At 47.3% G+C, this 14471-nt stretch overlaps 1 protein-coding gene across 1 annotated transcript in view; it reads right to left on the reverse strand.

Moving 5' to 3' along the window:
* Positions 1–14471, reverse strand: part of chrm3a (cholinergic receptor, muscarinic 3a) — a 57103-nt gene that overhangs the window by 23662 nt on the left and 18970 nt on the right. The window contains exon 2 of the mRNA XM_019860253.1: positions 10687–10804. The gene's annotated coding sequence lies outside the window, so the exon portion shown is untranslated. The remainder of the gene's footprint in view (positions 1–10686; positions 10805–14471) is intronic.

Consider the following 14471-nt stretch of genomic DNA (forward strand, 5'->3'; position numbering starts at 1 on the left):
AGGGAACGCGCGACCGGCGTTACGATCGGGGAGCAAACACAAGACGAGCTATTTCTGTCTATCGCTGTCAGGTGTCGGTTACGCCCGCTGCGAGCGCATCTTTGCTGATCTGCAGCACGTGCTCTGCTTTTCTATGTTCGGTCGTCATCCGAACAACTTTAAGGGAAAGCAGAGGTTGCGGTGTATTTCAAGAGCCTGGAAGTTGAGAGCTCCATGCGGGCTTGCGATGATTTGGGCGCGTCCTGGATAGCGAGAGTCGCGGTGCGCGGCTGACAGCGCAAAAGTATTTTGTTTCCTCACATGCTGCGACTTCTGATTAAAAGCGCAGATGGTTCCGAACGGTTTGGGAAGACGCTCGATATTAGTCTTGGTCCTCAGCGCAGCTGCGTACAAATCCATATCAGAACACATCGTCACGGGCCCCAGCTTGACGGAGTGAATAGTATTTATCTTTCAGCCTTGCATCTTGGGCGCAAGGACAAATTCATCAGCGGCGCCGGCGGCCGCCGCCTCCGTCGACTTTCCCATTATGTCGTTTACAAAAAACAAAGAAAGAAAGGCCGCCGCGCAAGTCGGGGTTGCGGGGGTTTGCGATGGCTGTTGACGTCGGCGCATCACCGCCCGTCGTTTCCGGGCTCTTTGTCTCAGCGAGATGCAGGTGCCGCCGCCGTGTAATCACTTCAATCCGATCCGCGCCGCCCCAGGATTAGAAGAGATATTCCGGCGCCTCGCCTAATGGCCCGTTGGCACGGCGAGACACAAAAGTGAGAGAATGGCCCAGCTGAGCAACACGAGCAATCATCTGGGCCAGACATGAAATCGAGACAAAAATCGATGAGAGGCGACCAGTCGCTGTTTCATTTATGGTGAGTTGGACTCACTTGCATTGCGACATCCCACGTTGGGTGCTATGATACGTTCTTTTTGCTGTTCTTTGCTTTGCTTTGGAATGTCTTCAGCTCGAAATGCTTTGAAGTGTTGGGCTTTTGTGAAGCACATTGAGTTGTCTTGTGTATGTAAGGTGAGGGAAATTCTATACCGAAGTCAAGGCTAAAAAACAGCCGCATCTATTGTCGAGCGCCTCAGAAATATTTAATTCTGGAAGCGCCGCGCGGAAGCTCTTAACAGACAAGCTTGAAGTCAACTCCGTCCTAATGATGACGACCTCGAGGATAATGACACCCTTGGTTCTTAATTGCACATGTTTAATTATCTCCGATACTTCTTCCCCTACATTGGTTTCCCATTCAACGAGCCCGCTCGGGGATATTTTAACCGTCGGGGAAACCTTTGGAAAAGTCAACGCTGACCACAAGGACGTCAGGATGTGAAAGGAAATACGCAAGAGGCCGATTCAAGGTAAATCGTTACGCTCCCTGTGAGGAGATGAATACTGAACTGCTTGCTTATCACAATCGAACCGTCCCCCCCCCACCCCCGCAAATGCTCTTCACTCTCCAGGATGCCGTCCCATCGTACTGGAAGCTTACCAAAAGCAAAGTTGCTGGTCCTAAAATGCTGACTGAAGGATTTTGGTGCCATCTGGCCGACATCGGGGAATGTGAACTTGCATTCATTCCAACAAGGTTATTTCTGACAAAATAAAGCGCGCTGGTCAATGCGAAAACACCTGACTGGGCCATGTAGGTTCAGTTAAGGTTCACATTTGCTGCTTGGTGAACATCTTCAGAAAGCACTCAAGTGCATTTGGCCCTCTGACAAGCATCCCCCCCCCCACCCCGGGGGGCGCAAGACAATCTTTCAAGAAAGGGTTTTTTCCCCTCCCTGCCGGATTGACGGAACGCGGTGTCGTTGGTTGCGAGAGGCGGGCGGCATCTTTTGCCAGTGCGATAACTCACGGAGGGAACGGCCGTGAGCTTTAATGCGGCGCTCTAATCACACAGGCAGTTATCTCAGTTGATGGACAAGGTGCAGCCAGCCTTGAACGTTCCGTCGAAATTAACCAGAAAAAAGGGAAGACATTCGAGGCCAAGCCTCATGAAATCACTTTGAATAAGAGCTCGATGCTTGACTAATCAATAAGAATCCGAGATTATGAAGAAACTAAATGGAGACATATTAGGAGTTCTTTTATAAACGGTTCACGTTTCTAAACAGACCTTTCAAAGAATCACACACCCTATTTTTTTATTTTATTTTGAGCTTGCTCTCCTCCTTGTTCCGCAAACAAGCTCCTTATCATGTGATCTCATCCCGATTCGCTCCAAAAACCAAGCACAGCATATTAAGGTTCGAGGTTTGTTTGGTCAATTTCCTGCACGTTAAATCGGCAATTTTGTTATCACTGCTCAGAGAGGCACCGCGACAGATCGGTGACGGCTGGTGCGGCCACTGCCTCGTAAAAAAAGCAGCTTCGGCGAAAGCGCGGAGGGGTCAGGGGGCCGGTAACGAGTGGAATTAGTTTGCTTAATGGAGGGGCTCGCCTGCTCCGAGGAGAGTCCACCTCGGAAGTCGACGAAGTTCTCGCCGTCCCCGCTGACGGGCGACGTTCACGCGGCATTTTTTTATTCGCCGGGTTAAATTGGGCCAATTGCTGCAAGTCAAAACGCTTACAAATTAGCTCCGAGTCTAAATTATAATTCACGCAAAAAAAAAAAAGAAAGACCTCCAGCAAGAACTGCATGACATTTAAGAACACATGAACACTAATTTCCACAGTCCTCAGCTGGCCCCTGCGCCGAACCCTCCAGAATTTTAATTTCTTTTTTTCCCCCCCCCCCATCATCGTTTGGGAATGAAAAACTCCCCTTTTAGCTCCCCCGCTAAGGTAATATTCTTTCCGTGGAAGATTTAAAGATATTCCAAGTGAGCACTTGGAAGGACAAGTCGCACCAATTATTCATGCTTCTCGGCGATTGCGGTAACAGAATTACCCGCGACATGATTTCTTTTGATGAAATGACTGATAAGCTGACACAGAGACCGACTTGGGGGGTAAGGGTGGGGGGGTGAAATCGATCATTTAGAGACACCTTTATTGGACGTGAGATAATGCTCGCCGGGCTAAGTCGTGCAATCATTGGTCATATCCCTCGATGTACGTTGTAACAAGGTTCGACCGTACCGTATTTTCCACACTAAAAGGCGCACCGGATTATGAGGCGTACCTTCAATGAATGGCCTATTTTGGAATTTGTTTCATACATTGGACGCACCCGCATTATAAGACGCAATCTACAATGCATCCACTAGATGGAGCTCCATTCAAGGAAATACTAACAGAATGATCAGATGTCAGTAAAACGTATTTAATAAAGCAGCAACACAGTTCACTCAACCAACAGCAACTTATAACATTGACGTTGAAATCTCTTGCCGCTGCTCTATTTCCGTGTTCAACTGCGTAACAAGATCGCCATAAGTTTGAACTCTGCGTTGTCAGCATGTCTGTCTCGAGCAAGGAGCCATTTTGGGGTCGACGTATTACCGTAATAACCATACACAAGGCGCATCGGATTTGAAGGCGCGCTGTGAGCTTTTAGGAAAATGAAAGGCTTTTAGGTACACCTTTTAGTGCGGAAAATACGGTAATGGCTAATTTGAAAATCATCCCAAGAGTCCCCGTCCCCGTCCCCCCCCCTCCCCCAAGTGTGAATATTTCCTCTCAAAGCGAAGCAAGCAGGTGGAAATTCCAGCTCGGAGGCAAAACAAAGCAGGGACGAGTGCGGCGGAATAAGCGGGAGGCCCGGATGGATTGGAACATCCGCCCGCGTTTATCCGCGCGTCCGTGCGTCGGCATTTGCTATCAGGCCTCCAGACGCCGCTGCCATTTGCTCCCCTGCCAATCAAAGGCCGCTGAGAATGCCAGTCCCTCAGTGGGCTGCTTTACAAGGCAGCTCACCTGTCAGCCATCACATCCCCCTCGCACGCCGTTCATTAGTCGCCGGGAAGGTGCATCGCGTATCGCTAAGGTGAATTTTAGAACACAAATGCGGAAAACGGAATCCCCGCGAGAAACTAAGAAAGATGGTGCTGCCGCACCCTCCGGGGGGGATTTCGCGGCATTTTGTGCAAAATAGATGCACTTGGCGGATATGTTTGACCACAACTATCTTTTGATCACATATCGCCCCCGAATTTATGACGGTCTCTCTGTGAAAAAACATCTGACCGCACGATGTACAAGGAACCAAAAGACTTGAATCTCATGACAAGCATTTTACAGAGGGAAGCATTCTTCACAGGCGCGTTGATGAATATATTTGAGTTCATCGTTCTTTCCATCATTCACGTTTTGAATGATTAGCGGCAAAGAGAAGAAACAAAGCCGAGACGGTGAATCTTCGATGAGCGCCAAAGGCAAGCGGAACGAGGTGGCGCCTTTGCGACAATCATCCGTCTGCTTCACTGTCATCGGCCTTGATCTTGCAACTGATAATGTGCTCGGTTTCACAAACGGCAAAGGATGCCTGAAGATAATCCGCAAAGTGAAGCATCCATCTCCAAACGTCTTGCCCGTTGAGTGAACCTCACCGGTAACGTGGATTTGTTCTGCTCGTATTTGCTAGCCAAACTTGTCGTCCAAACCGTATCGTAGACGTTATCCAGAGGAGAGAGGAACGAGACTAAGACAAGACCAGGACTTTTGGAGGTCGAGACTGAGACATGACCAAGACTCAAAATAAACAGAACAAAATGACGAACAAAAAACAAATTCTACTCTGTTCTTTTTGAGGAAATGGCAAAAAAGACCCAGAATAATGCTGACGTGTTGTTGCTTACACGTTGCTTGCCGAACGTGCTCCCTTTCGGCTTTGGAAACCAAAATTAATGGCTGGCGAGTCTGCCGACATTTTTCCAAAATTTTCAAGAGCGCTGCATCCTCAGGCTTTTTCTACTTTCTGTGTGCGGGGGTGAGGGTGGGGGGGGCACTTTACCGGGAAGGCGGTGCAGCACCTGCACTCACCACAGCAGTCGTGGCCTGGTTTCCACCAGTCTTGAGAAAAAATTCAGAAGTCTGTCCGAGACCGGGACACAGCCGAGTAAAAATGCCTGAAAAAAAAACCCCGAGACCCTTAAAGAAGTGATCTCTGGAGTCGGGTCGAGAGCAAGACCGAGAACAATATGTCCTACTTTTGAGGACGAAGCACATCGGAGTACTCGGACATTAAGAATATCGAATAAATAAAAGTTAATCAGAAAGTATAAGCGGGTGCCTTGGCGCATTTATCATGGCAGAGGTCGACCACAAGTGGCTGCGGGTTAATGGCTACGTTTCAAGCTATTGACACGCCGCTAATGAAGTGTCTTCAGGTTAGGCGGCTCTGGGATTCACGGAAGCGCATCGACAACTCGCGGTGGCAATTGGAGGCGGTGTTGCTCATGTCTTGACACGCCGAAAAAGTTCCCCCCCGCCACTCGGCCCGTTTAAAAAAAAAAAAAAAAAAGGGAAAAAAGGCAAAAAAAAAAAAAAAAGGTGAAACAAGGAGAGCGGATGATGGATGGGCATCATCTGGCACTTCCATTCATCAAGGGTCAGCCAGCCCGCACTCGTTTTAGGGAGGACACTGAGGGAAGATGAGTCACTGTAACTTTGGAGAACGCTAGCTTGAATCGCAATTGGATTGGAAGATTTCCAGATCACGGACATGGATGAGGAACTCGGTGTGGGGGTGTGGTTGTGACGTAAATGACTCGACTGTTACGCAGCAAAGGGGCGGAGGTGAAAGAAAAGCTTGCTCACAGACATATATTCAAAAATAGGTTGACCAAAAAAAAAAAAAAGGATTTATTTGGTGGATGGCTGGTCCGGCACTCCAGCAACTTTGTATCCAAGCTGTTAAAAAGTCAATCACCCAAAAGATGACCCCGTTTCCAACAAGAAAAGGCTTTCAGGTGCATCGTTGGGGGCGGGGCGGGGGAAAAAGTTTGGGGGGGGGGGGGGGGGGGGGGGGTGTCTGTCACAATTGCATTGCTGATTCTGGCACAGATTAGCATAGCCTGTAAAGAATTGCTGATATCACTAAAACAGGCTATACTAATTAAAGCCGGAATCATCAATCAGCGGTCTTCAGACCCCGTCATCCGCCGAACGTGGAGGATAGCTTTTGTGTTGCGAGCTGAAGCTGAAGTTGGAAGTGAATCAAACGTTAGCGTCAAGAGAGGAGCAGCGGCCGGGCAGCGGAAAAAACAAGGATGGCTCGGCTGCATGCCGGATAAAAAGAAAAGCTTATTCAGGGGTTGAATGAGTTTTTCACGGCTTGCTCGAGGCTTTGAGGAGTCCGACGCTTTCTTTGGCCGTCGACATGTACAGTTTGGGAAGCAGAGAGGCGAGTCCTGAGGACGGATGGACTGTCTTCCGCGGCTCTCCCAGCTGTTCGCCAGGTCCTGCTTCGTCATGACACCGCGTGTATCACGGACGGTCGAGGTCGGGACAGCGTACAAACGCGCAAAGCAGGTCATGGCAAATGAATCAGCAAAACGACTTGGGATCAGGGACGCAGCCTTGGGGGACTTCACCTCAGTTTGGGGGGGGGGGGGGGGGGGGGGGTTGTTCATCATGCCATTGATTTGCCAAAAAGGGGAGCTTCAAACCCACATGGCCAACTTCCTGATTGGGGCTTTTTCAAAGAGAGAAAAATAATTTTTTCTTCCATCGTCTTCTTCCAAAGGCGATTATAAAAGGAGAACAATAAGGTGACGGTATCAATGATATGACGTCGCCTCCGTTTGGACTATAAAATCGGCGCAGAGTAGACGGCTCACGAGGTCTGTCCGACAGCAAATATACGAGCCACGGTGACGATTTATCATCGACTCAACTGTATTTATAGAGCACTTGAAAACAACCGGAGCTGTCAAAAATAATTCACGCAACAAATTAAAAACGAAGACAGTAGAACGCACAAAAACTATCAAACTAAATATCTCGTCTCATGCTGAGTCAAAAGAATAAAAATGAAGTTTTAAAGATGGGCAGCAATGAGATCGGATCCACGTCGTTACCGAGGTCGCAAAAGGTAGAGCGTGCCGTTCTCACCTCTGCTGCGCATTTCTGAGTTTCGCCAAAAGGATCGAGACAGTGCCGTGGAGCATTTTTAGTGCCATCCAGGTCTTGCATCATCATTGCCCGAATAAGATTTTTATCTTATTTTGAAGAGAGAAGAATTCCCGGGGGGGTTTTGACAACCAAGTAAGCAAACTGGTATGTTCGAAAGTCTAAAGACAGAAGGGGCAGACATTAGCCTCCTATTTGATGTATTGCCACACCGACGCGACCTTTATGTGGATTCATCGTGATAAAAATGGCTAATGAGACCGAGATGTCCAAAGTTGGAGCTTGGGGCCCATGACTCAAAGACTTGCAAAAGGTCGATCGTTCCTTCGACGCTTCACGGTTCGATGCGAGATAAAAATGTTCCCGATGAGATCGGATCCACGTCGTTACCGAGGTCGCAAAAGGTAGAGCGTGCCGTTCTCACCTCTGCTGCGCATTTCTGAGTTTCGCCAAAAGGATCGAGACAGTGCCGTGGAGCTTTTTTTTCTGCCACATGTCGAAAGTCTCGCCTCTCCAAAACGGTCCCTTCTACCATCTTAGCTGTGCCCGTGTAACAATGCGTGGCTCCACGCTCTTCACTGGATTCAACCAGACAGTGTGCCAAAGGTGCCATAGCAAGAGCGAGAAGGTCATAGCGATACCGCGGCCGAGCCAACGAGGCCTAATCTAACCTATTATGAGCAGGGATAGTCTGCGGCCGCCCGAATGAGGACAAGCGAGATAGAAAACAGTCAGATCGTGAGTTTGAAACCCACACATGACATTGAGGGTAAAAAGATTCCAAATTTCCAAACAACTCAAAACCATTGAAAGTATCGTCACAAGCGTTGTCACCGTCATCGGGAATTCGTCCTCCGGGCTAACAAGTGGACCGCATTGCGTGTTCGCGCCGTCTTGTTTTATGGTTGCGCCAGCAATTTCGGAAGAGATTTCGCAGTCGACGCAGATGCCGCTTGACAGGATTGAGAGAAAAAAAAAAAAAAAAAAAGCAAAAGAGTGCCGAGGGCAGTTTATCTCTGCGCACCTTTGAATTTGTTTCTCCAACTTGTAGGAGCAAATGGGGCCTGAAAATGTAGATCGGAGAAAGCTCAATGGACATCGCTGGGCATGAGAAATACAGGGCGGTAAAATCTTGAGTAGGAACCGTTGGGATTCGGGGGCGGGGGGGGCGGGGGGATCCATGTCTGTGCTCACGTCGCTTTCTAGAAAACGGAGATCGCCGGTGGACACAAACCCAGCATGAACGTCTCGCCATTTTCAAGGCTTGAAATGAAAAATCGATACTTTGGATCTGATATGCGCCTCAGTAGAAGTGTGGGAAATCAATTTTAAACCCGAGTTGATCGAGTCAACTGGCTTTTCTCAAGGCGTCCACTTACAGAAAATGAAATTTAAAAAAAAAGAAATAAAAAATCATGCCGTGAGGTATAATAACTGACCAAAGGTTATAAAGACACGTCGCCTGAGGGCCTAACAAGGAAAGTCGAGTCAAAACACAAGAAATGAGAAAGGCGGCCAACAATTTGTATCGTTGAGGAAAAAAAAATAACAATAAGCGGTCACCGGGTGAGTTGCGAAGGTGCAGGGGTGACGCTTGGCTTTCGGGCTGCGCCATCTGGTCGGCGTTCCAATTAGACTCGTTACATGCTACCTCACCGTGTGCTCGCCTGCCCGGAAGAAAAAATAAAAATCCCCTGCACTGAATGAGTCCCAAATTGAGAAGAGGCTGAAAGATAACTGTCACTGCTTATTAAACGCCGCCAAGCTAATGTTCCTTCGCCGAACTTTGTCGAGAGGTCCTCAAAAACCAAATTTGTCGAGAGGTCTGCAAACGTTTGGGCTTTGGCAAATGATTTTACACCAGCGTAGACACAAATCACAAAAATGTGCATTGATGAAACCCCGCCCCCCAAATAGTTTTATGAACCTTTGCTTTGATGTATGTTACCATGGATACCAGCACACACGGCAACTGGAACAACACAAAAAGTGTTGCGCGGAAAAGAAGTCCGATTTTTCAGTCATTGGGTGTTCCCGCACTGAAGGCGCCACGCGACGTCAGCACTCCCGCAACTTTTCCGCTCCACAACTCGACACAACGTGGAGGGTTGGGATGGGCGAGACGTGAAAGAGGCTGCGATTGCCGTGGATGCCCGGTGAGGTCTAAAAATGATCAAAATGAATCGCCGCGGCAAGTCGCGGTGTCGGTGAGAAACCGAGCCGGCCATCGTAAGGCAATTTGGAAGTGCGTCCGTTTTCATTTTCGGATCCGCTTTATCCTCACAAGGGTCGCTGGAGCCTATCGCAGCCGTCTTCGGGCAGTAGGCGGGGGACACCCTGAACCGGTTGCCAGCCAATCGCGATGACGCAATGACGAACAACCATCGGCGCTCACAGTCACACAATTTCGAGTGTTCCATTAACCTGCCATGCATGTTTTTTTTGGAATGTGGGAGGAAACCGGAATACCCGGAGAAAACCCACGCAGGTACGGGGAGAACACAGGAAGGCCGGGGCCGGGATCGAACCCACGACCTCTGCACTGTGAGATCAATGTGCGAAACAGTCGACCGCCGTGCCGCCTGTACTCCCCTCGTTAGGATAGAAATCACATTTTTACGTTCGCATCAAAAGGTTTGCCTACAACTCTCCGAAATCTAACACGGGTGTTCTTATTGATTTGCCGACAATGCCCACCATGGAAATTGCTGGATCTTAAGTGTGTGTGTGAGCGAGAGAGTGACTCATTTTTGAGGTTCCTTGACTTCTGCTCTGTGAGTGTTTTCACCCGAGAGCGGCGTCACCGAATGCTGATTTACTCGACGTTGTCATTCGCGGTCGGCTGAATTCCAGAACTGCGGGACGATCGACCTCCTCCGATCCTGTTTTGACGTTCCGCGTTATCTCCCTTCTCTGTCTCTCGTGACAGATGCTTTGCTTCGACTTTTCTTTTAAGGAATTTCTGTGTCACCCTGCCCTCGTGTACCCGCCCCCCCCCCACACCCAAAAACATCAAAGTTGGCCGAACGTGACCGAGCTGCTCCGCTGCTTGCGACGGGTAATTACAGTGGAAGGAATGAAGTGACACAAGTGTTTCATCGGCGACTTCCCGCCTTAGCCCACCCAAATGCGCTTGTTGGTGTCTGTTGTAATACGCCCCCCCACCCTCCACCTCCACCCCCCCAGCCGAATGAAGTGCACAGTGAATTCTATCCAACGCTCCACTGCTCGTAAAGCATGACTCACACACACGCACACACACACACCGATACACAGCCGTATATAAACACACGCCGGGGCGCCGCGTTGTAAAGTCACTGAACTCCAATCACACGAAAGGCGTTTACGCTCGACTCGCTTCAATTACAAATCAGCCTTGTGGCCCATGAATGAAAATGATGGCTTTCATTTTTTTTTCCGCCGTGAGTTTCCCCTTGCGGAGGGAGACACGGCGTTGACGGCAACCCCCCCCGAGCTGAGCCGGCGACGGAATACGTGAATGCAAATGGAGCGTCGCTTGATTTCCTCACCCCGAAAAAGTGATTTTTTTTTTTCCTTTGGGAGATGAAGCCGTTCGATCCGTCAATGGGCTCATTGATGAGCAATAGAAATGATCGCTTATTTTGTTTTTCATTGCGGTGAAGGGACTCTAAACAGGCTCAACTTACCAAACATTTCGAGGGGAGGTCGAGTGTCGGGAGGTCACCTTGGAGCCGGATGTGTTTCGGTGTCACCGTTGTCTGCCGGAGGGGGCGGGATGATCCTCCCCGCGGTGGATCATGGCGTCTACGTGGCGGGCAGGGGAGAGAGGGTACAAAATGAAGAGAAAACAATTCAACATGACTAAATTTGGAAATGTGTCTATAGCGCACTTAAGAAAAAAAAACAAACCAAGGAGCGAAACAACATCACGTCCCCGAGTCTCATGTCCAAGTACATCACTCCCAAACAGCTCCGATTGCACCCAAAGCATCTTTTTATTTATGCAATGTGATTTCATGGAGGTTGTTCTTGAGTGAAGTCACGAACGAGCGCTGCGGGCCGGATAATATGTGGCAAAGGAAAGAATGGCACGTCTTTATGTCTCGTCAAGCCTTCGAGCCTTATATAGTCTCGGCCGAGCCTCGCGTACTCTGCCGGGACGCAGCCAGAGGAAGCGCAAGCAAATGACAGACACCTCATTTGGCTCCGGTCTTGCCAAGGACAAAGACACAACATAAGGCAGTGCTTCCTCACGCTCAAAACACTTGTTAAAAAAAAAAATAAAAAATACACACACACACACACACACACACACACACACACACATACGTAGATATTTATGTGTATTATATATCAAGTGAGCACAAGGGTCTCATTTTCAAAATGAGCCACAAAAGGTCAATGAGGCAGACATTCATTCATTTTTGTCACCCAATCAATTTTTATTGTTCCAACTATATTCTCCCCCCCCTCCCCCCACCCATTTGAAGATCACAAAACCTTTCATTAACGCCGTGGAATTTCGCCATGTTGCCGTTGTTCCGTCTTGACCATTTTGTGTCTCATTTCCGTTCCCAGAATACCCGGGGGGGCGGGGAGGGGGGGGGGGGTACGGCAATTACGTCGGAAGCCATCCAGATGGTGTACGGTTGCTCGTTAGTAATCAGAAATAGAAATAACTTGCCTACAGGTGAAGAAGAGGAAAGGTCATGTCATGAGATGACGTGTCACTACTTTGTCTCGGAGCAAATTACTTTTTTTTTTTTTTTTTGGAGAGGCATGTGCTTCAATTACTCATACACAGCTTCGATTACACATGCAGTAAATATTAATAGATGTTACGTTTGATAGACTCCACAAGTAAAAAGGTGATAAAATTGGATCGTTAGACGGTAGATTTTCATTTTTCATACATAAATCCGGATGTCATTTACGTCAACAGTGGGAAACTGTGGGAAAGCCAACCAGATGCCGGTGGCTGATTAAGAAAATACATCATATTTCCTTTTTTTTTTTGAATCCAGCTTGATGTGTAATTGCATATTTGCATTATCAAGAGTCCTGTAATGTTTTTGTTTTTTTTTTTTTTTGCTTAAACTGAAAATGCATTTATCCAATTTGTATCGCTTTTTTTAAATGAAGTTCTGGGATGGAATATTACATTATGAAAATTAAACTTTACAACATTCAACACTTTATTGTATTTATGAAATAAATGACAAAGTAATCATGATTCATGATAAATAGTTGAATTCAAAATGACAATGAATGATGTTACAATTCAAACAAATGCTTACTTGCATATTTCTACTTTTTTAAGCGCATCTACATACGGCCCAGCCCATCTGTCCGATTTTAAAAATCAAACATGGCACAAAAGGTTTGCCCGGTTTTAAACGGTAGATGAAATTTAAAAAAATATCGATCTATCATCAGTTTAACATGGAGTACAAGTTTTGGAAAATTCTTCCAATAGCTTTTTAAGTTACTGTAGACACCTAAAAAATATATATTGTTAAATATCTTTCATTATGTTGCACAAAAAAAAAAAAGTCTGGATCCAGATACATTTTTTTAAGTAGACTATTGATCCACAAAAAAAAAAAAAAAAAAAAGCATCTGGATTCATCTTATTTTGTGCAGCCGCTTGACAAAATAAAACAGAATAAATTCAACACGCCATTTTTTTTTTCTGTGTCCAAAACCAGCAAAATGTTGATACGTTAAGCTGTCATAATTGCTGGTGAGTACATTCTGTTGTTCTGTTGCGGCCCATTTGCACCGCTTGAAATATTTTCATGAGCGGGAAGGCTCATTTTTGCCGCGGTCTCGCAGCTCCTGAAGGAATTTGCAGGCACCTCTACATGCATTATGCAACGGACCGATGTGAAAAATGCAGACTTGCTGACGTGACGCATATTAAAGCGGGCCCACGGCTTCCTTCCGTCAACAGAGTGGAGGGCACCCGAGCAACGCCCGCCATCATCCCTCCTCCTTTTTGCCCATCTCGGTCTCACTGGGCAGATTTAACAAAAATACTCCTCGGATTTATTTCTGAAATTACATTGATATGTCTCTCAGTGCTGTGCCTTCCAAAGTTCCAACACAAGTTGCAAGAGCACACGAAGAGAGAATGTGGAAAAGGAAGTGGACCGCTGCGGCAAGGTGGACACTCTGGAGCAAAACGCTGCAGGAACGACACCGCGTTCGATGCATCGGTTGGAAATGAATGCGCTAACACACAAAAATGGAGAACGGAGGTCTCCTGTATTTAGTGCTCAACAATGAGGATACTTTTTTTCGCCCCCCAAGAGGAGACTGCGGACTCGGCCAAAACAGGGCACGGCAGTTAAATGGAGACCGTGGTTTATAATATATTCAACAGTGCGGAAGCACCACCGCATTGAAAACATGAGTCTGAAAAAGACACCAAAAAAACCCAATAGAGTAGATAAAGGGTTTCCTTTTTTTTTTTCTTTAACATAGGAGACAAATATTATCCAGTAGGTGACTGGGTGTGGCGAGACAACAGACGGCTGCAGCAAATTCGAGAATGTGGCGCTTTAGTTTTATCATTTTCAGCATTTCTTGTCAAATGTTTTTACCCATGTGTAGGGATCGGCGAGTACCGATACCAGGTATCGGTATTGGTCCAATACCGGCCTGATTTTACAGTATTGGGTGTTAGCAGAGGCTGCCGATACCAGCCACTGATACTTAAGGCAATAGAAATCTGACATCAAGTCCTCCTCTGCAGTAGTTGGCGCTATACTGCAGCAGTTTGACACATTGGGAATCATTACCTGCATCATCCAGAAAGTTTTTTTTTTTTTTTTTTGTCACTGTTTAATGAAATCTAATGTATTCGGGGTGCTCAGTCTGAAAATAAATTTCCCGAGCCAAATGAAAGCGGGTGACCTTGTTGTCAGCCGTGTAAAAACATCAATGGAGCGTGGCGACATGTTAAGAGGACAGAAAGATCTTAACGCGACAAACGAAACTTAATTAGCCCAGTTCAGACGCCGAGACTGCCGGTTAAGCGACGCAAATGACGAGCGCTGCGGTTCTGAATCGGCGCTGCAGCCAATGCCAATACTCCCGGTGAGACGATCCGCCTTTGGAATTATTTATGAGGGGATTAAACAGAAATAAATAAATAACAATATCACAAGCACGATATTTCATTTTCTCTCCGCACGCCTCTCCTTTGCCTTGCTCTGCTTGGAAAAAGCATAAGAATAGAACTCAAAAGGATGAGCCCGCAGATGCAAAAAGACAAGGCGGGGGGGGGGGGGGGGAATATAATAATAAAACAAAGGCATGAGACAAACAGGCAGATTAGAAAGGCGCCAATCTCAAAAGATGGCGACAGTTGCAACACTCACGAAGGAGCAATAAAAGCACCAATGGTGTTTGCCCAAGTGGGAGGACCGTTTGTTCTTCTTGCAAACGATAGCACGCAACGGTGCAG

Source organism: Hippocampus comes, unplaced genomic scaffold (genome assembly GCF_001891065.2).
Source record: "Hippocampus comes isolate QL1 unplaced genomic scaffold, H_comes_QL1_v1.1 scaffold39, whole genome shotgun sequence".
In the NCBI taxonomy this organism is placed as follows: Eukaryota; Metazoa; Chordata; class Actinopteri; order Syngnathiformes; family Syngnathidae; genus Hippocampus; species Hippocampus comes.